Consider the following 26,361-nt stretch of genomic DNA (forward strand, 5'->3'; position numbering starts at 1 on the left):
AATGGAGATGAGAGGGTGATGTTTTTAGACTATTGCAAATACCCTTCTAATTATCTCCCTATCTTCAGTCTCTCCTCCATTCCAACTCTTCTTTCATCTTACCATCAGAATATACTTTCTACAACCTACTCAGGATGATGCTATTTCTTACTCCATACTAAAATGTAAATCTCTTCATTTGGAATTCTAGGCCCTCAACAATGTAGATTGATCTGACCATTGTATATCTCTACTATATTATATTCTTTGAATGAAATTGGACCCATGGTCTCGTATGCTAGGAAAGTGCTCTACCACAGAACTATATATATTCCAAACATTCACTGCATGTCTTTGACATACTTGAATTATGTATAGCACCTTTCCTGTTATTCTGCATTTGTTTACTTACCTACATTATTTTGTTACTGTCAGTCTGGACAAGGGGGACCACATTTATTTCTTGCTTGTATCCCCAGGTTTTACTGTACTATGTTAGAAACTATTTGAAGGGAAAATAAATGAACGACAACTCCAGGGAAGGTTTATTGTATAGCATATTGTCTAGCTAAATTTCTTCCACTATTTTTGATAAGGTATAGTTTCCATAAATGAAAACTCATCTTTTTCAGTGTACAGTTCTGTAAGTTGTGACAGTCACTAAACAACCACTACAATCAAGATCCACAGCACTTTGATCACCCCCAGCTCCCTCATGCTAAGTCTATATGGTCCAACCCTCCTCCCACTCCTAACTACTGGCAACCACTCAACTGTCTTCTTTCCTTCTGGTTTTGCCTTTTCCAGAATGTCATATAAATGAAATCATTCAATGTGTAGCCTTTTGTGTTTCATTTCTTTCACTTGGAAAAATGCATTTGAGATTTGTCCATGTTACTGCGTTGGCATGGCATTTAAACAAAAGAGTGGTCAGAGAGATGAACGCTGTGAGGGAGTACAAAGTCCTGCGTGAGTTGAGAGGCAGGAATGTTTGCCTCTGACTCAAGGAATTACAGAATGTTTCACAGAGAAAGTAACATCCAAGCAGGGCCCCGGGGATAAGGTGGGGTTCTGAGAGGCACAAATTGTGAGGAAGGTATTTCAGTAAAGGATATAACATGAACCAAAAGCTCAGAATCAGAGTTTCAGTTTGCACAGAGTACAAGTAGTGGGAGACTAGAGAGAAAAAGTACACTGGCACTATGTTGACATTGAACAATACATTCAGGAGTCAGGTTTGATTCATTAGGTAGAAAGTCATTGCAGGTATTTTTTTTACAAGCCTCATTTTTTAAATTATATGATTCAATGGACACATAATCAGAACAAAGAAAAGAATTACTACAAAAGTTTCTAAATGATTCTGCTATATTTCTTCACATATTTCCTTATAAACTAATTGCAATTTATGGGCCAACACTGGCTAGTAAACTTCCTGCTCTTTTTATTTATTTGAGGAGTGTAATAGTTTTGCTGGTAGGTATTCAGCTGCCCTGACTGAGCTGAAGTAGGCTGCTGTCTGAGTGAATGTACAAATGTAACTCTTAAACAAGGCAACAAACGACATCTAAATATATCCAAAGCATACCAAGCACATACAGGTACTTACTATAAAGAGCATTCATGAGAAGACTGAATCTTATACCTGTCAAAAGCTTTCTCATCTCTGTATTCATTTGTATTTTATCAAGTATTAGCAAGCCATTTTCCCTTGAATTTCATTGTCCTTGCCTTCCATAGAAGGCACAGACTTAATGTTAGGAAATGTCTTAGCAGTTGACCAATTGTAAAAATCTCTGCTGAACAGCATTCCTTTCTTTTCAAAAACTATTTTATCCCCCAGTATTACTCAAATTCTTATGTAAAAAATTCCATCCCTATTTGGAAATTTTTTTAAGATTATAAAACAAGAATAGATATTTCACCAAAGAGGACAGCAAATTAGCACATGGAAAGATGTTCAGTATGACTAGTCATTTGGAAAAAACAGTAACACCATAATATGATAAACACCACCTATTATTTAGAATGACTAACCTGAGCACCAAAAAGTAGCAACTCCAAATGTTGCCAAGGATGTGATAGAATTGGATTATATGTATATTTTTGGTATGAATGTAAAATTGCACATCCAACATGGAAATAGTTTGGCAGTTTCTTATAAAACATAACAGGAAAATAACATGACTCAGCAATTTTAGTCATGGGCCTTAATCTCTCAGGTAAATGAAACATTGCATTTACAATAAAGCACAAATTTTCATGGCTGCTTTTTTCATAATGGTAAAATTATGGAAACCACTCAAATGTTCTTCAGTGATTAAATGGTAAGACAAAGATGGTATACCAAGGAATATCATTGAACAATAAGAAGGAACTATTAATATATATAGAAAACTGGATGCATTGTATGTCCAGAGAATTTATTCTGAGTAAAAAAGCCAACCTCCAAAGTTCACTATGATTCCATTTATATAACTTGTTTCCTTCCTTCCTTCCTTCCTTCCTTCCTTCCTTCCTTCCTTCCTTCCTTCCTTCCTTCCTTCCTTCCTTCCTTCCTTCCTTCCTTCCTTCCTTCATTTTTATACCGCATTTAAAAAGATGTAGCCCAGGCTAGCCTCAAACTCATGATATTTCTACCTCAGCCTTTTGAGATCTAGGATTATAGATATATATCACCAGGCCCATCTCATGTAACATTTTTGAAATAATAAAAATTATCCTAACAAAGAACACGTGAGTTGTTACCCAGTGCTAGGAAGGGGTTGTGGAGTGGAGGAGAATGTAGTTATAAAAGTACAAGACAATGGTGCCTTTTAGCAATGAAATTGTTCTGAATAGGGACTGTGGTGCTGGTCACATGAACCTACATATCTGATAGTATTTCATAGGACATTCAAATGAATGCATGTAAAACTAGTGAAATATAAGTAAAGTGGGTGGATTATATCAATGCCAATTTCCTGGTTATGATACTGTACTATCGTTATGAAAGGTGATCACACTGGAGAAAATTAGGTGAATGGTGCATAGGACCTCTTTATTGCATAAAACTGCATGTGGACCTGCAGTTTCTTTTTTTAAAAAATATTGTAAAGGTGATGTACAGAGGGGTTACAATTATATAAATCAGATAATGAATGCATTTCCTTCTGAACAGTGTCACCCTTTCCTTCATTCTCTACCAATTTTTCCCCTCCCAACTTCCCTCTCCCCCAAGTTGTATAGTACAGTTTCTTAAAGTTTCAAAAGAGGAATACATGTTGGTTAAAAATGTGTATTGTAGTATTTGAATCGTGCTCTAAGAAATTACTGTTCTTATTATAAGCTCTGGAAGTTGAATGATTTCTCAAAACATAAAAAAGGACAAGCAATAAAAATAACAGTGTTATCTAGTTTTAATTTGTTTTCAAGACACATAGAAACAACACAGGGGGAAACTACTACTACTTTTGGTTAGTGGTTCATAACCATTTGGAAGCCAGATCTACCTCTGCAAATCTGATGGGACCTGTGCACAATTTTGGGTGTTTTATAGACCATGTGAAGCTTATCTAATGACCCCACATTAGCATTCTCCATTGCTACACTATTCTCCAAGGAAGCCAATGGTCTGATTGCGCTATTTAAAATTATATACAATAAAAATTTCAGTTTTTCAGTCATATTAGCCACATTTCAGTCAATAGGTTCAAGTGAGTTGTCGTTAAGTACGGAGAAGAGTTCTGTAACATTGCAAAATGTTCTGTTTGACATAATTACTCTAGAACATTCAGGTTAAGATTTGCTTAAAACAATCAGCTTCATGTACTAATAACTTCAAAACTACTTCAACTATGTAAAGACTTAAATAGGTCATCTATACATTCCCAGCAACAGTTAGCTGTCTAAGAACCTCACTTCAGATTATTCTATGTTTACTCATACATTTCTCGTTTTGCCTTCAGCTTACCCTTTTGTTTTTTGTTTTTGTTTTTGTTTTATTTTTTTGTCAGTCATGGGGCCTGACTTGAGCTCTTCAGCTCAAGGCTAGCGCTCGACCACTTGAGCCACAGTACCACTTCTGGATTTTTCTGCTTATGTGGTGCTGAGGAATCGAAACCAGGGCCTCATGCATGCAAGGCAAGCATTCTACCACTAAGCCACCATCCCAGCCCCAGCTTACCCTTAAGCTACCCAAAATCTTCAATACTTTTTGTGGGGGAGGGAAGATTTACTCAATTTTTTCATTTATTTCCCCATTTTTTAAATTTAAGACTTCAAAAGTAAATAAACATTGTAATTATAATAAACATTCTCATCTTTTTAATCAAATAAAAGTTTCTGAGGTGGTAAAACTTGAGTTTTATTTAATTAATCATTTTTGAACTTCAAACGGTTTTAACAAAGAGTTACAATTTAATGTAGCCATCTAAGAATCCAGAGTTTCTTGATCAGTCTTCCCTTCTATTATTCTCCCCCATCCTGTGTTCTCTCCCTTAGACTCATTTCATATTTCCCTACTTCATTTATCACATATATACAATGACTGTTCTGTATTTGTCCCATTCCATTTTTCATTCATCCCCTCCCCTCCTACCTCCTCCTGTTTCCTGCTTCCTGATATTATTATTATTATTATTTACTAGAGATCAAACCAAGGGCTTTGTGAATGCTAGGAAAATGGCTTAACAATGATCTACAGTCACAGACTCCAGATCCTATTTTGTTTGGCTAACTGGAGATAAGAGTCTCATGGACTTTCTTGCCTGGGCTGGCTTTGAACTGTGATCCTGAGATATCAGCCTCCTGAGTAGCTAGAGTTATAGGCATTATTGAACTACCCGTGCTCAGCCAGATCCTATTTTTGAAAATATTTTAATTATATACAATGACAAGCACAGGCTTGGCATTTGTAAATAGAAATGGTTATTTTGAATGCATAAACTAATTTTAGAGAATCGAGGTAGAGAATAGATATTGGGAGACAATCAAGAATCAGGGTTATTATATAACAACAAAACAACTGGGTAAAACAGAACACTTAGTTGTTTTGTTAAGCCAGAATCTTTTCTTTGTTTTAGTGTCATGTAAACATGTATGATAGTAATGATGGCAAAAAGTTATTAAAATGGGAGGGGGAAGAGCAAGCTTTTAAATTCTGTGATAGGAAAAATAGATAGCTGAGTTGAGTAATAATTTATATGTGTAGGCAAAAAATAGGGGGAGAAAATGTAAGGGAACTTGTTTCTTGCAGTAAGTAGCTTTATGGTTCACTGTAATTTGTCAATTGCTTGAGAATAGAAGGCATTCATGCTTAAAGTGGTAGTCATTTACCAAAGCTCTGATCATTTTCCTGTTGAATTAGATGCTTAAATCATAAACAACATCCTCACTTTTCTGGCTCTTGCCTTTATTTTTGAAATAACTTTTTTCTTTTATGAATTCAATTTCATTTCTACCTCAACAAAGTGTAGTTTCTCGCATCATTGTCTTTCCTTTTGAAGAAAATTGCAACAGGTCTCAATTACAGATACAGTAGATGGAGAACAGTGATGTAGATAATACAAAAGAACAGATAATAAAAAAGACACTTGGAATTGGCTTTGAAATGCACTTTTCAGCACATTCTCATCTTACCTTTTACACAGGCATTCCCATCAGAACAGTAAGAACTGACTTCTTAGGCTGAGAGATCAAAGAAACTTAGCTTGAGGTTTCAACACTGCCAATGAAGTAGCCACATACAGATAATGAAAATAATAGCTTAGTGTATTTATATTTTATATAACACCTTATTCCCATGAACATGTAGCCACAAAGCAGAATCTACATACTCATTCCGGGAATTTACTTGCATCTTTAAGATGGTTGATTTAAAAATAATCAATTAGATTGATTTTTATTTTATTCAAATCTATTTGGCTGACCTTGACTAACTGAATATCCTAGTGTTCTCTTAATTGAAAGAGTTGCCATATGGTTTTAGAAGACATTGGAAATTTCACTTCAGATGTCAATATGTCAAGCTATCATTTAAATATGCTTGAGACAAGTACAAGGCATATGAATTAGAAAAAAATGCTCAGCATGCCCCCTGCTGGGCCTTTCTTCCAAGAAGTTGGAACAAAAAATATGCAACGTCATCCAGTGGTTGAGAGAAAGCATGCCACTATAACTATGATAATGAATGAATACATTTCCTTTTGAATAGTGTCATCCTCTCCTTCATTCTCTCCCAATTTTCTCCTCCCAATTTCCCTCTACCCCAAGTTGCGTGGTACAGTTCCTTAAAATAAAGTTTCAAAAGAGGAATACATGTTGGTTAAAAATGTATATTGTGGTATTTGAATTGTGCTCTAAGAATGAATAAACCCAAATATGAATTCACAAAACCTTAGGAATGTCTGGAAATCTTGCTCATTTCAGAAGTAAGATTTAAAATACCATCTAAGACCATATCCACTAAACCTTTGTTATAAGGCAGAAATTCCCCTGTGTTTTATGAAAAAAAGATGATGTTACTGTCAGGTAATCTCTCTATAAATACATAAACTAATTTGTTCTGCCACCCACAAGAGGATATTTGTAAAAGGGTAGATTTTAATTCAAGAGCTTTGCAGAATTTGTAAAAGTGTATTTCTATTCCCACCTTCTCCTCTTTGAAGCTGGTGGGGGGGGATAGCTGCTGCCTGCTCTATAAATAAGCAAATATTTCTGTGTGTGTGTGTGTGTGTGTGTGTGTGTGTGTGTGTGTGTGTGTGTGTGTGTGTGTGTGTGTGTGTGTGTGTGTGTGTGTGTGTGTGTGTGTGTGTGTGTGTGTGTGTGTGTGTGTGGCGCACCAGTTCTCAGACTTGAACTATGGGCCTGTATGCTACCCCTGAGCTTTTGTGCTCAGGGCTAATACTCTACCACTTTTAGCACAGCACCATTTCTAGCTTTTTGGTAGTTAATTGGAGATAAGAGTATCACAAATTTTCTTGCCCGGCCTGTTTTTGAACCACAGTCCTCATATCTCAGCCTCCTGAGTAGCTGGGTTACAGGTATGAGCCACAGTTCCTGGCAAGCAAATATTTCTATCAATTGATTGTTTCTCTTAGGAAGGAGAATGAGGGATTTGATTTAGTAAAAATTATTTAAGTATTTTTCATGCATCAATTTTTAAGGTCCCATATGATAAAATAGCAAATATTTAGCATCTTCCCAACAACTTTTCTCAGTTAAATGGGGTTGGATATAGTTCAGATCTACAAATACTAGCTGCCAATCACATTATTGTTGACCTATTGCTGCTTATATTTTCAGAAGAGTCAAATCAAGAAATTAGAATTTAGATAAACTATTACTTTTATATTTTCTAGTATCAATTGGCACTCAAAAATATAAATGAATGTAAGGGGCTATTTATGATGTTTTCTGAGGTAACCATATCAAAAGGGTTTCATTTTATCAAAGTGAAAATTCTTCTGGACATAATTTAGTCCTTTATCTCAATTAAATCATAGTTCTCTGCATTTATTAAAACATTCTCAATTGCTTAAGCTATTTAACTATACATCAAATAGATGCAAGTGTAGTACTTAGAACACTAAAAAAGTTATTGTGTTGTGTGTTAATCTCTATTTTCCATTGATTATGGGTGTTCGTGGTATGTTAAAGATTAGGATGAAACTGATTTGGGGAAAAAAATCACATAGTAGGAACTGAGATTATTTATTTGCTTTTACATATTTCAATAGTACATGGAACTTTAATGTATAGACTATTTTTTTAATTCAGGGCCTTGCATTTGCTAGCAAATGCTCTACCATTTGAATTGTACTTCCAAGCCTTGACATTTTACTGCTTAGATTCTCAGAATTCACAATACATTTCCTTCAGTGGTTGGATTTATCTGAAAGTAATTTAGGACAGTGGCACTTTATTTGTTCTTGTCATTTCATTGGGCAGAAGGCAAGAGGCTTGAGTTACCTTCTATTCTGATTAATATTTTTCCTTTAAAGTACAAATAGGATATGCTATAGTTTACATGTTGAATATCCCCTTAAGGCCTATGTGATACTTAGTATCTAGCTTGATACTATTGGGAGTTGGTGGAAACCTTAGGAAGTAAAGCATGGTGAGAATTCTTTGGCTTGGGCAAAGGGGATAATGGGATTCCCTGTCTCTCATTCTCTCTTTTACATTCAGACTATGATGTGAGCAGTCTTGCGTCACCATGTGACCTCTACCATGATGTGCTGCCATACCACAGGACTGAAGGCAATGAAGCCAACCAACCTGAGTTCAGATAAATCCTTCATCTTTGTAAATTGATTATCTCAGATGTTTTTTAGAGTGATAGAAGGTTAACTAATACAAATTATATAATTTGAGAAGGCTTTAAAAAACACCTTATTTCCTGGTGCTGGTGGCTGACACCTGTTGTAGTTACTCAGGAGTCTGAGAGCTGAGGATCGTGGTTCAAAGCCAGCATGGGCAGGACCATTCATGAGAGTCTTATCTCCAATAAACCACCAGAAAACCAGAAGTGGCACTGTAGCTAAAGTGGTAGAGCTCTTGCCTTGAGCTGAAGAGCTGAGGGACAGTGCCCAGGCCCAGAGTTCAAGGACCCCCCTCCACCAACGACAAAAAGAAGGTAAGATCATACTATCTAGGGAAGAAAGTTGGAAGAAAATGTTCCAAATGAAAGTAAAATAAGGTGAAGCAAAACTGCCATAATTTCATGCTTTTAAAATGTAATTACAGGGTAAGGGTATAGTTAGTTAAATGGAAGGTGAAAGCAGAGATTTATAAGGTATTACTGCATAAAGGAGACAGCTTTTATTGATATTAGCCACATTACTGATATTTTAAGCAAAGATCAATGGGTTGTGAATATCTATTTCTTTTTTTTTGTTTGTTTGGGTGTTTTTTATTTTTTAATTTAATTTTATTTTATTTGTGAACATACTGTACAGAGGAGTTACAATTACATGGGCAGGATAATGCGTACATTTCTTACCAAGCATTGCAGCCTCCTCCTTTGTTTACCCTTCACATCCCTTCCCAGCCTCCCCCCTCCCCCCCTGCCGAATATCTATTTCTTTAGAGAGGTATTAGTAAAATATCCAGTAATTTGAACAATTTCTTCAAAGGAAGAATGGGAGTATTCTTTCATATTTAACTTTTCCCAGTTTCTAAGCATTCAAAATTAAAAATAATGGTACATTTACTGTAAAAATTATTCTTCAGATACAATAAAACTTTAGTGAATCAGAATTGATAAAGAAGTTGTGTAATTAGAATTATAGAATATAGTTGTATTTCATTATTTTGGAGAAATTCATAATGAAAATAGATTTACACACTAAATAAATACCAGAATAGTAACAATTATATTTTACAAGAAAACACACTTTCCTATTGCTTTATGATGTATTCATTTGCAAAAAAGCAATTGGATAATTAATTTAAATGACATATTTTTCATTGAAGTGGCGTTCTGTATTTCATTAGCTTTGATTATCCTATTGTATCAGTCTGAAAATAGTAGATTACTACATATTAAAAATATCTTCATTATTCCAGAGATCTGCTTTCAAGGATGCTGCAAAGTGCAGCAATGGGAGGATCAGAGTCAAGGCCAGCTTGGCAATACCCCAAACAAACATACAAACAGCATTATTGGTGCTCGCTTTGGCAGCACATATACTGAAATTGGAAGGATACAGAAGACTAGCATGGCCACTGCGCAAGGATGATAAACAAATTAGTGAAGCATTCCATATTTTGGGGGCTAAAGAGTTAGAGAGAAACTTCTCTGAAGAGGAAAGAAGGATGGCCAATAGACACATGAAGAAATGCTCAACTTCTCTAGCCATAAAAGAAATGCAAATCAAAACAACATTGAGATTCCACCTCACCCCAGCCAGAATGGCTATACTCAAGAAATCTAATAACAACAGATGCTGGAGGGGATGTGGCCAGAAGGGAACCCTACTGCATTGTTGGTGGGAGTGTAAACTTGTTCAACCACTTTGGAAAGCAATATGGAGGTTCCTCAAAAGACTCCACATAGAGCTCCCCTATGACCCAGCAATCCCACTTTGGGGTATTTATCCAAACAAGCACAAACAAGGCCATACTAAAGCTACCAGCACAACTATGTTTATAGCAGCATTATTTACCATAGGTAAGATATGGAACCAGCACAGAAGCCCCTCAGTGGATGAATGGATCAAGAAAATGTGATATATATGTATATATACATATTTATATCTATATCTATATATAATGGAATTCTATGCTTCCATCAGAAAGAAGGATACTGCCTCATTTGTTAGGAATGAAAGACTTGGAAAAAATTATATTAGGTGAAGTAAGCTAGGCCCAACAAAACATAGGTCCCATGGTTTCCCTTATTTGCAATAACTAGTATATGTCTAGGACAAGCAGAAAAGTTCAAAAGCTATGTATATATGATCATATAAGATGATGCTAAGCGAAATGAACCCCAAGATAGAGACACAAATGGTTTTATCTTTCTTGCTGTTGTTTTTAATGTATTTATAATGTACCATGTGATTTTTTTGTTTCTTTTGTATGTTCTTCCCCCATGGTATAACCCATATTTTCACTGTATTTGATTCCGGTGTCCTGCATCTTGTATATACATTTTTCTAATTTGGGGAGGGGAAGGGAAATAACAAAATGCTGGAATAAGGATATAGGTTGACCCATTGTAACAATGAGATGTACAAGACACTATGTTGAAAATGAACTTTACAACTGGTGGGGGGGGTAGTTAGTGAGGTGAGGAGGGAAGGGATGGTAGGGGAAAAACAGAGGAGGAGGTAACAACACTGGATAGGAAATGCACTCATTACCTTACTCATGTAACTGTAACCCTTCTGAACAATACTTTTACAATAAAAATATGTACAAATAAACAAACAGCGTTATGGTTTTGAGTAACACAATAATACAAATGAGTTGCTATGAAAATGATGTTGAAGAGAAGCACTATTAAAACTGCTCTAATGAATAGCAAAAATTGTTTGCAGGAAACAGTTGCTTCTATATATTGCTTACAAAATGTTTCTACTCTCTGAAGGCCTTTACCCATTTCAGTACTCCTTTCTGCTAAATTCTCCATTTTAAACTTGAACACTGATGAGAGTTAATGAGAATTTTATATTTTACTCAAATCCACACAGTGTGGTGCAACTCACTACACTGACAATAGCTTATTTAGATAAGTAGAAGAGTAACATTAACTTCACAATATTGTACAGTGAAACAATATCTGAACTGCAAGCTGGTTCCTTCACTCTGTGACCTTGTGTGGGTGCTTGCAGTCTATGTAGCTGTGTGAATCACTGGTGGTAATCTAGGCAGTTCCTATTGCCAGAGCTTTATATAGAAGCAGCCTAACAAAGAAGTCATGTCCCCAGCTGCCAGCTAATGATGAGACACCAAGTAGCTGTAGGGAGAGCAGACAGAAAAGGAACACTCCGTTATAATGGGTGGCAATTCATCTTTAAGCTATGGAACCTGGGCATTTCTGGCATTACAACACTGAAATGGCTATGGACAGAAATGTGAAATAGGTGGTATTTTTTTTGCAGGGAAGGGAAGATATGCCTTTTTCAGAACTTATTCCTTCTTTATCTTTTGTTTTTGGTGCTGGGGATTGAACCTAGCCCCTTACATATGGCGTCTTAATAATAACAAGCATTGCCACCCTTCATCCATTCATAGTTCAAGTCTACCCTCACTTAGTCTTATGCTAAGTGCTGTATTAACTAAGGTAAATAGAGCAAGATCTTGGGGGCCCCAGCAGTCCAATACCATGTTCAGGTCATACCATATCCACTCTATTTCATTATCAATGTATTCATTTCTATTAGATGGTAGCCGTTCCCAGTATGATGTACCATTTAAACCCTATGGCTTTTATTTATTTATATAGTTTTTTATTAAAGTGCATTGATTGTATAAAATGAGGGGTATCATTGTGATTTTCCATATAAGCATGTAATTTGATCATATTCAACTCCACTATTATTCTTTCTTATCCCTCTCCTCTGAACCTCCCAAATCTTTCATGCAATTTTTATTTTTAATAGATATTTTTATTGTAAAGATACTGTACAGAGGGGTTACAGTTACATCAGTAAGGTAAATAAATAAATTTCCTATCAAACATTGTTATCTCCTCCTTTGTTTTTCCCCTACCATCCCTTCACGCCTCACCTCCCCAACTCCCCCCCCCAAGTTGTAAAGTTCATTTTCAACATAGTGTCTTGTACATCTCATTGTTACAATGGGTCAACCTATATCCTTATTTCAGCATTTTGTTATTTCCCTTCCCCTCCCCAAATTAGAAAAATGTATATACAAGATGCAGGGCACAGAATCAAATACAGTGAAAACAGGGGTTATACCATGGGGGAAGAACATACAAAAGAAACAAAAAAATCACATGGTACATTATAAGTACATTAAAAACAATGGCAAGAAAGATAAAACCATTTGTGTCTCTATCTTGGGGTTCATTTCACTTAGCATCATCTTATCTGGTCATATGTACATAGCTTTTGACCTTTTCTGCTTGTCTGGTAAGATTATCCAAGACATATACTAGTTATTGCAAATAAGGCAAACTATGGGACCTATGTTTCTTTGGGTCTGGCTTCACTTAATATGATTTTTTCCAAGTTTTTCCATTTCCTAACAAATGGGGCAGTGTCATGCTTTATAAAAGTAGATTTCATTATGATATTTTGTACATGAATTCAGTGTATTTCTATCACATGGACCTCCTTAAATAGTCCACCATTTATATTGATATACATTTTTTAGATCTAGATTCTTCATGTGAGTGAAGACATGCAATATTTGTTTTGAGTCTGGCTTTTTCCCCCCATTTAACATGACTGATGGTCTCTACTTCCATCCATTTTTTGCAAATGACATAATTTATTTTTTTCTTTATGACTCTATGGCACTCCACCTTATCTTTATCCATTTGTTTGTAGATAGGCATGTAGTCCAGTTCCATATTTTAGCTCCTATGAGTGTGCAGATATCTCAACTGTATATTGACTTATATTCCTTCAAATACATGCCCAGAGTAGTTTAGCAGGATCATATAGTACTTCTATTTTACTCTCTTGGGGAACCTCCATACTAATTTCCATAGTAGCTACGCTAATTTACATTTACACCAACAGTGTATTTTTCCCACGTCTTTGTCGGCATTTGCATTTCAGTACTGGTATTTGATGTCAGGGCACCCATCTTTATTGCTTGTATGGCCTTATATCACTTGGCCATTATTTCAGCCTACTTTTTTTTCTGTCTATTTAGGAGATAGTTTCATAACTTTTCTGAGCCTGCTGGCTTCAAAACAATCCTTCAGCTTTCAAACTCCTGAGTAGGTAGGATTACGGGCATGAACTACTAGTGCCTGCATGTTGTTTGTTTTCTTGATTACATCCATTTTGACCTGAGTGAGATGGCATCTCAATGTCATTTTTATTTACATTTTCTTTATGACTAGGGATATTGAACATGTCTTCCTATATGTATTGATCATGTGTAATTCTTTGGAGAATTGTTCCATTAATTCACCTATTTCTTAATTGATTATTTTAGCCAGGATTTTAAAGTGATAAAGAGACAAAAGCTAGTCATTAGTCTCTACTAATCCATGAATGGGATAACTTCATCAGTATCATTTTACTACTACCATATTTTTGAGGCTTTAAAACAGAATGGACTCTGTGAGTGTTTTTTTTTCTCTTTTTGCAATACAAGGGCCTCACACATGCCAATCACATACCACTGAGGTCCAACCCTTTCCCATTAAAGTGCTTTCTTTTTTATATATATTACTATATATCAATTAAATGTCACAACTGCTCTACAAAGCAATACTCCCAGTATTCCCACTTTACTGTTAAGGTAACTGAGATAAGAAGACTGAAAAATAGAGAGTTTATGTATTTTCCCAAGACTACACAAGGAGAAAACAAACAGCAGACTCAAATCTTGGTCTGTCTTGCTATCTAGCCTACACCTTGCATCACTACTATCCTCCCATTACTTTGGGTAGAACCATGATGCATTCTGTAGGGTTAGGAGCTAGAAATATGAAATATTATACTTGAGAGAATAATGCCTGACAAATAACTGGTCTTCAGTTAGTATTTGCTGAGTGAATGCATAAACTTTTGCATTTAAAAAGATGTATCTTTCTTTGATTCCCATGTTAAAAAACCAGTTGTCATCCAGAACTTGCTCTTGCTAAGAGACTTCTTCCTAGCAGCAGATTGCAAAGCTACCCAGGGCCCAGTGTAGGGGTAAGTAAACAAGAAGCACAGGCACTCCAGAGCCTTATGCCCTAGGGGTTCTCTTCACCTGTTAGCCTCCCAGGTGGTGTAAGTATCTGTGGCAATATGCATGAAGTTATAGCCTTAGGATTTGTCTTTAGGCTTCTCTAAACTGCCCTTGTGGAGGTTCTGGACTGAAAAGCCTTCAAGCTAGAAAGAATGTGTTCTTTGTGAAATGGTCAAACTGAACACACCTTCCGTTAATCAGAATGTGCCTTACCCCCTTACCCCTCTGAGTTTTGTTCCAAAAGGCCCTTACAAAGCTTTTGTGCAAATATATTCCTTTTCTTTTGCATAATCTAGATTTTTACTAGTTTTCTGAGAGTATTTGTCTGCCTGTATAGTTGAAATAGTACTAAATTCCTCAGTATTAACCACAGTAGTCTCCAACTACAGCTAATGTTATTCTATGTTACCAAACACACACTGGCTGCATCCAGTAGGAGACTAAAAAGATCACCTGAAAAACTATTTCTCAAAATTATTTAGTCCATGGTGACATTTTTTAAAGCTGAAATAATGTCAAGCATCCTCTTGGATTGATTCTACAGTCCTCCTCTGCTGAATTGACTGCTCTGAGGAAAGGAACTCAATTTGCATTTCCATTGAAAAGCTAAAAATACACACAAGTATATGTAGATTACATTTAATTCAATTTGAGAATGCAGGGTATCCAGACATTTAATGATTGCAATTTTTATATTTTAATGCCTTGACTACATTTCTACTAAAAATCTGAATCTTCTCTCTGCAGAGATAGGTAATTACCATTAGTCTTAACAGATAGATTATCTCTCTTAGCATTTGATTTATTAAAACAGCTCCAAAGAATTTTTCATGTGAACATTCTTTATAATGATTTCCTATTTTATGTAACATCCCTTAGATACTCAAGTAACATTGAAGTTAAGGACCAGCCTACACCTGAATTAAGGCTTTAAAGTAGTTCCATTTGGAACCTTGGGATTGATTCATTTAATATTCAGCTCATCTAGTACCTACTGCCTTCTGCTATAATCTCCCTCTCTGCCCAGGCATTAACATGCTTTTCCTTCATTCTTATGATCTACAATCACAGCTGTAGAAACAAACCACTCTAGTTTCAATTCTTTCATATTTTCATCTCTAACCTGTTCAGCTTGGCCCTGCTCAGCAACTTCAAGAGTGCCTGCTCTCCTGTGAATAATTCTGTTATGTTTTACATACACTGCCAGACATTTTACACGGAAAAACTAAGTCCTGTACTTCTCTGAATCAGCTTGATTCCAGATTTGGATTGAAGTCTTTATCCTAATTCTACCTGGCTTTCCATTCATTTCATCCTTAGTTCCTGCCCCAAATGGGAGCTAGCTTGGTTAATAGTCTGAAGTGCTACTTTCTCCCCAGAGCTTACTACTTTCTTCTACTATTCTTCCCTGCCCCCATTCTTCGTGCCCAGGAATGAAACTCCTGCTTCTTGGAGACTCATGGCCTTTGGTTTTTATCACTCTTTATTTCTTTCCTCTTTCTTTTGTCACAGACCAAGCCTTCCATTCTTTCACATTTGAATTACAGACAATAACCTCAGCTCAGGTTCTTGGTCAGCCACACTATGGCCTCAGTGTGATCCAACTTTAGGGAATTTTCCTCCATTCCACCCTATATACGCTACTTTCAGGACCATATTGTGAATATCATTATCATCTTAATCTACCCAGCCTCTGAAATCTTTGCAGAACCATCTTATTCTCTCAGTGTGTGGTATTTAAACTCTCACTTCCATTTCCTAAGAGATGATCTTTGATAAATATTCCATAGCCTGAACATCCATTTTTATAACCCCTCAAATACTCTGACCCTACAAGTGTTTGATCTCTTTAGCTCTACTAATCAACACTTCTATTATAGTGGTTTTTATATTCAACCTTCAACTTGTTGCAAAAATACTGGTTTCCCTTACTACATTTTTCTCCTAATAAAGATTGTTTTGTGTGCACATGCCAGTCCTGGGTCCTGAACTCAGGGCCAGGGTGCTGTACCTGAGCTGTTCTGCTTAAGGCTAGCACTGGACCCCTTGAGCCATAGCTTCACTTCTGGACTTTGGGTGGTTAACTAGAGATAAGAACCTCACAGAATTTCCTGCCCTTGGTTGGTTTCAAACCATCATCCCCAGATCTCAGCCTCCTGAGTACTTAGGATTACAGGCCTGAGCCACTAGCAACCAGCTTCATAATAAAGTTTTATGCCATTTTGATAGCACCTTGGCTAGTATATGCTCACTAAGAGAGGTAATATTGTGTTTTTATTAAAAACAAGTATTCAGGACTCAAGATATCGCCTTTCAAACCTTGGGTTGCAATCTTACTAGTTCTATGACCATGAAGGAAGTTTTTCAACCTCTTTGAACCTCAGTCCCCTTACATGCAAAAAGGAGATGCCTCTTCTGCTTGTCCTAGACTTATACTAGTCATTGCAAATAAGGGAAACCATGGGACCTATGGTTCTTTGGGCCTGTCTTACTTCATTTAATATAATTTTTTCCAAGTCTTTCCGTTTCCTAACAAATGGGGCCATATTGTTCTTTCTGATGGAGACATAGAATTCCATTTGTGTGTGTGTGTGTGTGTGTGTGTGTGTGTGTGTGTGTGTGTGTGTGTGTGTGTGTGTGTGTGTACCACATTTTCTTGATCCATTCATCTACTGAGGGGCATCTGGGTTTGTTCCATATCTTAGCTAAAGCTATGTACATATAACCATATAAGATGATGTTAAGTGAAATGAACACCCAAATAGGGACACAACTGTTTTATTTTCTTTCTTGGTATTGTTTTTAACGTCTTTAAAATATACTATGTGATTTTTTTTTGCTTCTTTTGTATGTGATTCCCCCATGGTATAACTCGTTCTCACTGTATTTGATACTGGTCCCCTGCATCTTGTATATACATTTTCTAATTTGGGGAGGGGAAGGGAAAAAACAAAATGCTTAAATAGGGATACAGGTTGACCCATTGTAACAATGAGATGTACAAGACACTATGTTGAAAATGAACCTTACAACTTAGGGTGGGAAAGGGAGGAGTTGGGGAAGTGGGGAGGGAAAGGATGGTAGGGGATAAACAAAGGAGGAGGTAACAATGCTTGATAGGAAATGTACTCATTTACCTTACTGATGTAACTGTAACTCCTCTGTACACTAATTTTATAATAAAAACAGAAAAAATGGAGATGCCATTACTAAAACTTCATGTTGTTGAGATTTTTAGACTTAGCAGAATGCTTGGTTATGTACATAGCGTTACTATTAACAGTTGCCTTCACAAAGAACAACAAATGTTCACAAGTACACTATTGAAAGAAATTATTTAAAGTTATTATGAATGATGATATGGAGAGACTATCATTTAAAGATGGGAAGTGAGTGTTTTGTGTGTGTGTGTGTGTGTGTGTGTGTGTGTGTGTGTGTGTGTGTGTGTGTGCCAGTCTTTGGGTTAGAACTCAGGATCTGGGAACTGTCCCTGAGCTTCTTTTGCTCAAGGCTCTACCACTTGAAGTACAGCTTAGCTTCTGCCATTTTGTGGGGGGGCGGGCGTCCGGTTGTGGGGCCTGAACTCTGGGCCTGGGCGCTGGCCCTCAGCTCTTCAGGTCAAGCCTAGCGCTCTACCACTTGAGCCACAGTGTCACTTCTGACTTTTTTCTTTTTGCTTATGTGGTACTGAAGAATCAAACCCAGGGCCTCATGCATGCAAGGCAAGCGTTCTACGACTGAGCCACCTTCCCAGCCCCCTGTCATTTTTTTTGTAGATTTTTTGGGGGTAAGAGTTTCAGGGACTTTCCTACTCAGGCTTGCTTTGAACTGTGATTCTCAGATCTCTGCCTCATGAGTGGCACGGATTATAAGCTAGAGCCACTGGTGCCTGGCTAGCAAATGAATTTTAAAGCAAATTTTCATTTTCGAGTAACTTGTTCTTTTTGCTGAGATGTCAATATATTGATTATTGCTACAGACAAGATAATTTGACCACATAGTGTCATTAGCATTGCATAATGAAGTCACTGTATAGTAGATAGATCATGCTGAGAATATCTACTATTAAATTTTAGATTAAAGATGATATACATATACAACTACAAAATTATAAATAATATTATTTTTAAACATTTCTGTATTCAAAGCAGTCCATGAGCCTTGGTGGACTAGGCTGATGTTCACATGTTATGAGGAGAGATGCTCTGAAATACCATTTCCTCAAATCCACCCTTGTGTTGTGTCAGAGCTCCTAATACTACTATCAGTACCAATCTCTTCTTTTTCTAATGGTGTATTGTTTCCTGGTGACATATTTAAAATGACCTAAGGCTGCTTTATCAAAATAGCTCCTGAATATCTTAACAGTTTTATAAATGAGTAAGGCATAGGCCTTGCAAGTTTATATGGGAATAAATATAATGTTACATGAAATCCTTGCTGCCTAGAGATAGTGGCCTTGAATGATGGAAGAAGGGTGATTGCTTTAGGAGCACTTAAGAACCAAGGTTGCTGAAAAGAAAGGGAGAGAGCATCTAAGAGGCACTAACCTACTTTGTAGTCTAGTACAAATGACCAACCATTTCTTCTAAATGCAACACATATATAAGCATACATTGTTTCTTCATAATTATCAGTAATTTTTGGGGGGAGGCAATTAATGTCCTAACAGCAAATCATAATAAATGAAATATTAAATGTTTAGGAAGAAGGTCTAGAAGAGTGGCTCAAGAGGTATAGTGCAAGTTAAACAAGCTGAGTGAGTGTAAGGCCCTCGGTTCAAACTTTAGTACTTTGAGGGCAGAAAATGCTTAGGAGGGAAAGGAAGCTGGAGGGTCAAGTAACAGAATGGGCTAGCAAGCACAAAACCTTGAGTACAAACCTCACTATCACACATACAAAAAATATTTAAAAGGATGAGGCCAAGGGTTAAGCAAAGAATGTACTAAAGAACAAAAAGAATATATTTAGAGGCTTCAAAATATTTGCAATTCCTTGCAAAGAAATGTGTTTTTTAAAGGGTTCACAGTGAATTCCTTTTTCTGGAAAATCCGTGTTCAGAGGAATGGTACTTTTTTTTTTTTTTAAAATAAATATACCTATCTTATTAAGTTATGTTTTCATGTTTCTGTACCAAGAGAATGTATGTTGCAAGCAGGCACTTGTGTGTGAGAGGAACTAAAATTTTATTGTAAGGCAGGTTATACAAATTCGTAGAATATTAACAGTTGGTTATTTCTTTTTGTGGATGTGTCAGTCCTGGGGCTTGAACTTAGGGCCTGAATTCAAGGAGTTCAGGGCTTGAACTTCTTTGCTCAAGGGTGGTGCTCTACCACTTGGGCAACAGTTCCACTTCTGGATTTTTTGGTGGTTAATTGGAGATAAGGATCTCATGGACTTTCCTGTCCAGGCTGGTTTCAAACTGTGATCCTCAGATCTCAGCTTCCTGAGTAGCTAGGCTTACAGGCAGAAGCTACCAGCACCTGGCAATGATGTACATTGCTAATCATATGAAGGCCTAGACAATTAGAATGAAAGAATTGAGATGCTAATAGAAAAGAAGAGTCAAATCTTTGTAGGGAAAATAATCATTTGTCTTGAAAATTCAAGAAAATCAATGAGTAATAAACTTGAATAAAAATTTAGCAAGGTTATCAGATACAAGATTTATATTAGTAGTTTTCTTATGAATCAGCAGTAATTACATGCACTAAAGAATTGTTTGCAAAGGAGCTTCCCTAAAAACAAATTTCCATTGATAAGAGTGATTAATCAATGTTAAAAATAAAACAACTAAGCTTGTGGCTCATGCCTGTAATCCTAGCTACTCAGGGGGCTGAGATCTGAGGATCATGGTTCAAAGCCAGCTCAGGCTGGAAAATTCTGTGAGACTCTTATCTCCAATAAACCACCAGAAAACCAGGAGTGGCACTGTGGCTCAAATGGTAGAGCATTTGCCTTGAGCTAGGAGATGAGAGGCAGCGCCCAGGTCCAGAGTTCAAGCACACCGACAAAAAAAAAAAAATAATGCTCCTGGATTGGAAGGATCAACATCCTGAAAATGACAACACTTCCGAAGGCTATCTACAATTTCAATGCGATACCTATCAATATTTCTACCTCATTCTTCAAGAAAATAGAAGAGGCAATCCAAAAATTCATATGGAACAATAAAAGACCCCAAATAGCAAAAATGATCCTTAAAACAAAGAACAGTGCTGGAGGAATATCAATGCCAAATTTCAAACTCTACTACAAAGCCATAGTAATCAAAACAGCTTGGTAATAGCACAAGAAGAGACCTCAGGACCAATGGAATAGAATTGAAAACCCAGAAATGAACCCACAGACCTATAGCCAACTAATCTTCGATATGGAGCTAAAAAAGTAGAATGAAAGAAAGACAGCCTCTTCAGTAAATGGTGCAGGCAAAATTGGTTAATCACTTGTAGAAAAGTAAAGCTAGATTTTGTTTTTATTATGAAAATAGCATACAGAGGGGTTACAATTACACGGGCAAGATAGTGAGTACATTTCCTATCAAGCATTGTTGCCTCTTCCTTTGTTTCCCTTTCCCATCCACTCCCCACTCCACCCCCCCACCATCACTACCACCCCCCACACCCCTACCCCTACCAAAGTTGTAAAGTTCATTTTTCAACATAGTCTTGTACATCTCATTGTTGCAATGGTTCCACCGGTATCCCCAGTTAAACAATTTGTTTTTTCCCTTCCCCTCCACAAATTATACCAACCTCAAATACAGTGAAAACAGGGGGTTATAATGTGGGGGAGGGACATACAAAGCAAAAAAAAATACCTTATAAATATGTTAGAAACAATAGCAAGAAAGAAAAAAAACATTTAAATACTTATCTTAGGCTTCATTTCACCTAATATCAACATATCTGACTGTTTCTGCTTGTCTCAGACATATACTAGCTATTACAAATAAGGAAAACCACGAGACTTATGTTTCTTTGGGCCTGGCTTACTTCACTTAATATATTTTTTTCCAAGTCTTTCCATTTCCTAACAAATAGGTCAATGTCATTCTTTTTGATGGAGACATAGAATTCTATTGTGTATATATACCACATTTTCTTGAGCCATTCATCTATTGAGGGGCATCTGGGTTGGTTCCATATCTTACCTATAGTAAATAATGCTGCAATCAACATAGTTGTGCTGGTAGCTTTAGTATGGCTTTGTTTGTGTTCACTGGGATAAATGCCCAAAAGTGGGATTACTGGATCATAGGGAAGCTCTATGTGGAGTCTTTTGAGGAACCTCGATACTACTTTCCAAAGTGGTTGAACCAGTTTACACTCCCACCAACAACACAATACATTCTTCAAGGAAATAGAAGAGACAATCCAAAAATTCATATGGAACAATAAAAGACCCCAAATAGCAAAAACAATCTTTAACACAAAGAACAGTGCTGGAGGAATATCAATGCCAAATTTCAAACTCTACTACAAAGTCATAGTAATCAAACAGCTGGGGACTAGCACAAGAAGAGACCTCAGGACCAATGGAATAGAATTGAAAACCCAGAAATGAACCCACAGACCTACAGCCATCTAATCTTCAATAAGGGAGCTACAAAAATGGAATGGAAGAAAGACAGACTGTTCAATAAATGGTGCTGGCAAAATTGGTTAATCACTTGTAGAAAACTAAAGCTAGATCCTTATATATCACCCTGCACCAGAATCAGCTCCAAATGGATCAAAGACCTCAGAGTCAAAGCAGACACTCTGAAAACATTACAGGACGGAATAGGAGGAACTCTAGGTCTCCTTGGCACAGGCCAAAATTTTCTTAATAGAGACCCAGAAACACAACAAATCAAAGAAAAGTTGGACAAATGGGATTGCATGAAATTGCAGAGCTTCTACATGACAAAGAACATAGCCAGCAAGATCAATGGAAAGCCCAAGGATTGGGAGAAGATCTTTACTAGCCATACAATGCATAGGGGTCTCATATCTAAAATATACCTGGAACTCAAAAAATTAAGTCCCCCCAACAACAAATCTTCAAAGAAACAACTGCCCAATAAATGAGTGGGCTAAAGACTTAAAGAGAAACTTCTCTGAAGAGGAAAGAAGGATGGCCAATAGACACATGAAGAAATGCCCAACCTCCCTAGCCATAAAAGAAATGCAAATCAAAACAACATTGAGATACCACCCCAGTTAGAATGGCTATAATCAAGAACTCTAATAACAACAGATGCTGGAGGGGGTGTGGACAGAAAGAAACCTTACTGCATTGTTGGTGGGAGTGTAAGCTTGTTCAACCACTTTGGAAAGCAGTATGGAGGTTCATCAAAAGACTTCACATGGAGCTCCCCTATGACCCAGCAATCCCGCTTTTGGGCATTTACCCAAATGATCACAAACAAGGCCACACTAAAGCTACCAGCACAACTATGCATTATTTGCAGCATTATTTGCCATAGCTAAGATATGGAACCAACCCAGATTCCCCTCAGTAGATGAATGGATCAAGAAAATGTGGTATATATACACAATGGAATTCTATGCCTCCATCAGAAAGAATGGCATTGCCCCATTTGTTAGGAAATGGAAAGACTTGGAAAAAATTATATTAAGTGAAGTAAGCCAGGCCCAAAGAAACTTAGGTCCCATGGTTTCCCTTATTTTCAATAGCTAGTATATTTCTGAGACAAGCAGAAAAAGGTCAGATAAGTTGATGTTAGGGAAATGAACCCTAAGATGAGTATTCAAATGTTTTTGTTCTTTCTTGCTATTGTTTCTAACATATTTATGATATTTTTGTTGCTTTGTGTGTCCCTCCCCCACGTTATAACTCCTGTTTTCACTGTATTTGATGTTGGTATAATTTGTGGAGGGGAAGGGAAAAAACAAATTGTTTAACTGGGGATACAGGTGTACTCATTGAAACAATGAGATGTACAAGACTGTCGAAAAATGAACTTTACAACTTTGGCTGGAGTGGGGGGTGGGGGAGTGTAGTTGTAGAGGTGGGAGGGATGGGATGGTAGGGGAAAAAACATATGAGGAGGCTTGGGGGGGTGGGGATGTGGGGGGGATGAAAAGGGATGGGAAGGGGAAATAAAGGAGGAGGCAACAATGCTTGATAAGAAATGTACTCATTATCTTGCCCATGTAATTGTAACCCCTCTGTACAGTATTTTCACACAAAAAAGAAATGTACTCATTACCTTGCTCATGTAATTGTTACCCCTCTGTACAGTATTTTCACAATAAAAAACTTATTTAAAGTAAATAAATAATACAACTATACATATTTTCTACAGGTATAATGTGAAAATATGTAGAAAAGATCTGAACAGTTAACACAGAATGCATAACCACAGTTATGTCTTGGAGAAGGAGAAGCAGTAGTCCAGGGGGACTTATTAATGTATACTATTTTTATGAGGAAAATCCATTTGTTCATAACTTGTATTAGTAAAAGAAAAAATAATTTCAAATTGAAATAGTTCGCTGAATTTACCAAATTAACCTTGACTATCTTTCTGTACATCAAGTGCAACTGCTTTCTAGTTTCTTAAAGAATTATTCAGTCAACAGTTAAGGAAGACCTTGTAATATGCTCAGCAGAGGAGTACAATAGCAAATGTCATGGTCATTGTCACTGTCTCCTACAACTTACAATTTAATGAAAGGGACAGGCAATAAAAAATAACAGATAATTACATTCTATAAGAAATTTAAACCAGTAGTGTGGAGCGGGTTAGATGGGAAATAATGTGGTTATGGTTGAAGGAGTCCTCTTAGAAGAAGAGACATTTTAACTGGGACTTGGAGGGATGGGGGGTTATTGGGAGAAAAGCAAGTGGAAGTGCTCCATACAGAGATAACTTCATGTGTTGGAGATATTGTTAGAAGGTCAGTGTGGTTGGGAGAGGGAGGAGTGGATTGCTAGGCTGGAGAGGTAAGCAAAAGTAAGTAATGCAAATCCTTTCCAGCATGGTAAAGTTCAGCTTTTATTTGCATAATCATGGAAAATCCCTGAGAGTAGGGCTTTGAGAAGAGAAGTGATATGATTGACTCCTATTTTTAGATCTCATTGGCTGCAGTGTAGAAAATACATGATCCAGGCAGGGGAGCCCAGTTTGCAGTGGACACTATGAGGGCTGGCAGTAGCTTGCACTAGACCAGTGATAGCAACAATTTTGGAGTCAGCAGTATATGAGAAAAAGGAATGAGAAATGACCCAGAGAGAGGGTACTGCAAGTGCAAAGGCATGTCTGCACATTTCTCTTAGCTAAGCAACAGAATAAAGACTGGAGGGGCTGAGGCTTAGTTATGTGGGAGAGAAGGGCACGTGAAAAAATCTTACCCATGCAGTGTCTTGTAGGCTTGGACAACTATACCTGGATTTGAATCTAACTGTGCAAGGATCATGTTAGCTGTCCAATAGAGAGAAAAGTCAGAGTTTCAAGGAGAATGGTAGGAGGCTGACACAGTAATCCAGCTGGGACGTGATGTTGACATGGACTTGGTTGGAGGCAGCAGATGTGAGAAAGGAGGATAGATGTTAGGAATTCCTGGAGGTATAAGCAGTGGGAATATCTATCTATCTATCTATCTATCTATCTATCTATCTATCTATCTATCTATCTATCTATCTATCTATCTATCTACACATATATATATGTATGTATATATATATATATAAATTTGTTGTTCGTCGGGCCTGAACTCTGGGCCTGGGTACTGTCCCTCAACTCTTCAGCTCAAGGCTAGCTCTTAAGCCAGAGCACCACTTCTGGCTTTTTCTGCTTATGTGGTACTGAGGAATCAAACCTCATGCATGTAAGCCAAGCACTCTACCACTGAGCCATCTTCCCAGTCTCAGGACTTTATATTTTTATTGGGATGTGTGAGTAAGAATAAAGAAGATACTCAAGGTGACTTTCACGCTGTAGGGAAGGGAAGAGTTCAATGGATTTTTTTATTGTGAAAATACTGTACAGAGGGGTTACAATTACATGGGCAAAATAATGAGTACATTTCTTATCAAGCATTGTAGCCTCCTCCTTTGTTTCCCCTTCCCATCCCTTCCCATCCTCTCCCCATCCCCCACCCAATCCTCCTGCTCCCCCACCAAAGTTGTAAAGTTCATTTGTCCATATAACAACTTGTACATCTCATTGTTCCAATGGATCCACCTGTATCCTTATTTAAATGATTTGTTTTTTCCCTTCCCATCCACAAATTATACCAACCTCAAGTACAGTGAAAGCAGGGGTTATACCATGGGGGAGGAACATACAAAGCAACAAAGAAATAATCTGAGAAATGTGTTAGAAACAATCACTTGAAAGAAAAAAAACATTCGAATACATATCTTAAGGTTCATTTCCCTAACATCAACTTATCTGACCTTTTCTGCTTGACTCAGACATATACTAGTTATTGAAAAAAAGGGAAACCATGGGACCTAAGTTTCTTTGGGCCTGGCTTACTTCACTTAATGTAATTTTTTCCAAGTCTTTCCATTTCCTAACAAATGGGGCAATGCCATTCTTTCTGATGGAGGCATAGAATGCCATTGTGTATATATACCACATTTTCTTGATCCATTTATCTACTGAGGGGCATCTGGGTTGGTTCCATCCCTTAGCTATGGTAAATAATGCTGCAAATAATGCATAGTTGTGCTGGTAGCTTTAGTGTGGCCTTGTTTGTGATCATTTGGGTAAATGCCCAAAAGTGGGATTGTTGGGTCATAGGGGAGCTCTATGTGGAGTCTTTTGAGGAACCTCCATACTGCTTTCCAAAGTGGTTGAACAAGTTTACACTCCCACCAACAATGCAGTAAGGTTTCCTTCTGTCCACACCCCCTCCAGCATCTGTTGTTATTAGAGTTCTTGATTATAGTCATTCTAACTGGGGTGGTATCTCAATGTTGTTTTGATTTGCATTTTATGGCTAGGGAGTTTGAGCATTTCTTCATGTGTCTATTGGCCATCCTTCTTTCCTCTTCAGAGAA

General features: G+C 37.1%; 1 protein-coding gene and 1 non-coding gene across 2 annotated transcripts in view; one reads left to right on the forward strand and one right to left on the reverse strand.

Moving 5' to 3' along the window:
* Rnf128 (ring finger protein 128) overlaps positions 1-26,361 on the reverse strand; it is a 113,444-nt gene that overhangs the window by 79,100 nt on the left and 7,983 nt on the right. The gene's annotated exons all lie outside the window — the stretch shown is intronic.
* On the forward strand, positions 9,628-9,732 carry LOC138840514 (U6 spliceosomal RNA). Its single transcript, XR_011376092.1, has one exon. It is a non-coding gene; the product is annotated as a U6 spliceosomal RNA (small nuclear RNA).

The sequence above is a fragment of the Dipodomys merriami genome, unplaced genomic scaffold (assembly GCF_024711535.1).
Source record: "Dipodomys merriami isolate MVZ:Mamm:240054 unplaced genomic scaffold, mDipMer1.0.p SCAF_3, whole genome shotgun sequence".
Lineage (NCBI taxonomy): Eukaryota > Metazoa > Chordata > Mammalia > Rodentia > Heteromyidae > Dipodomys > Dipodomys merriami.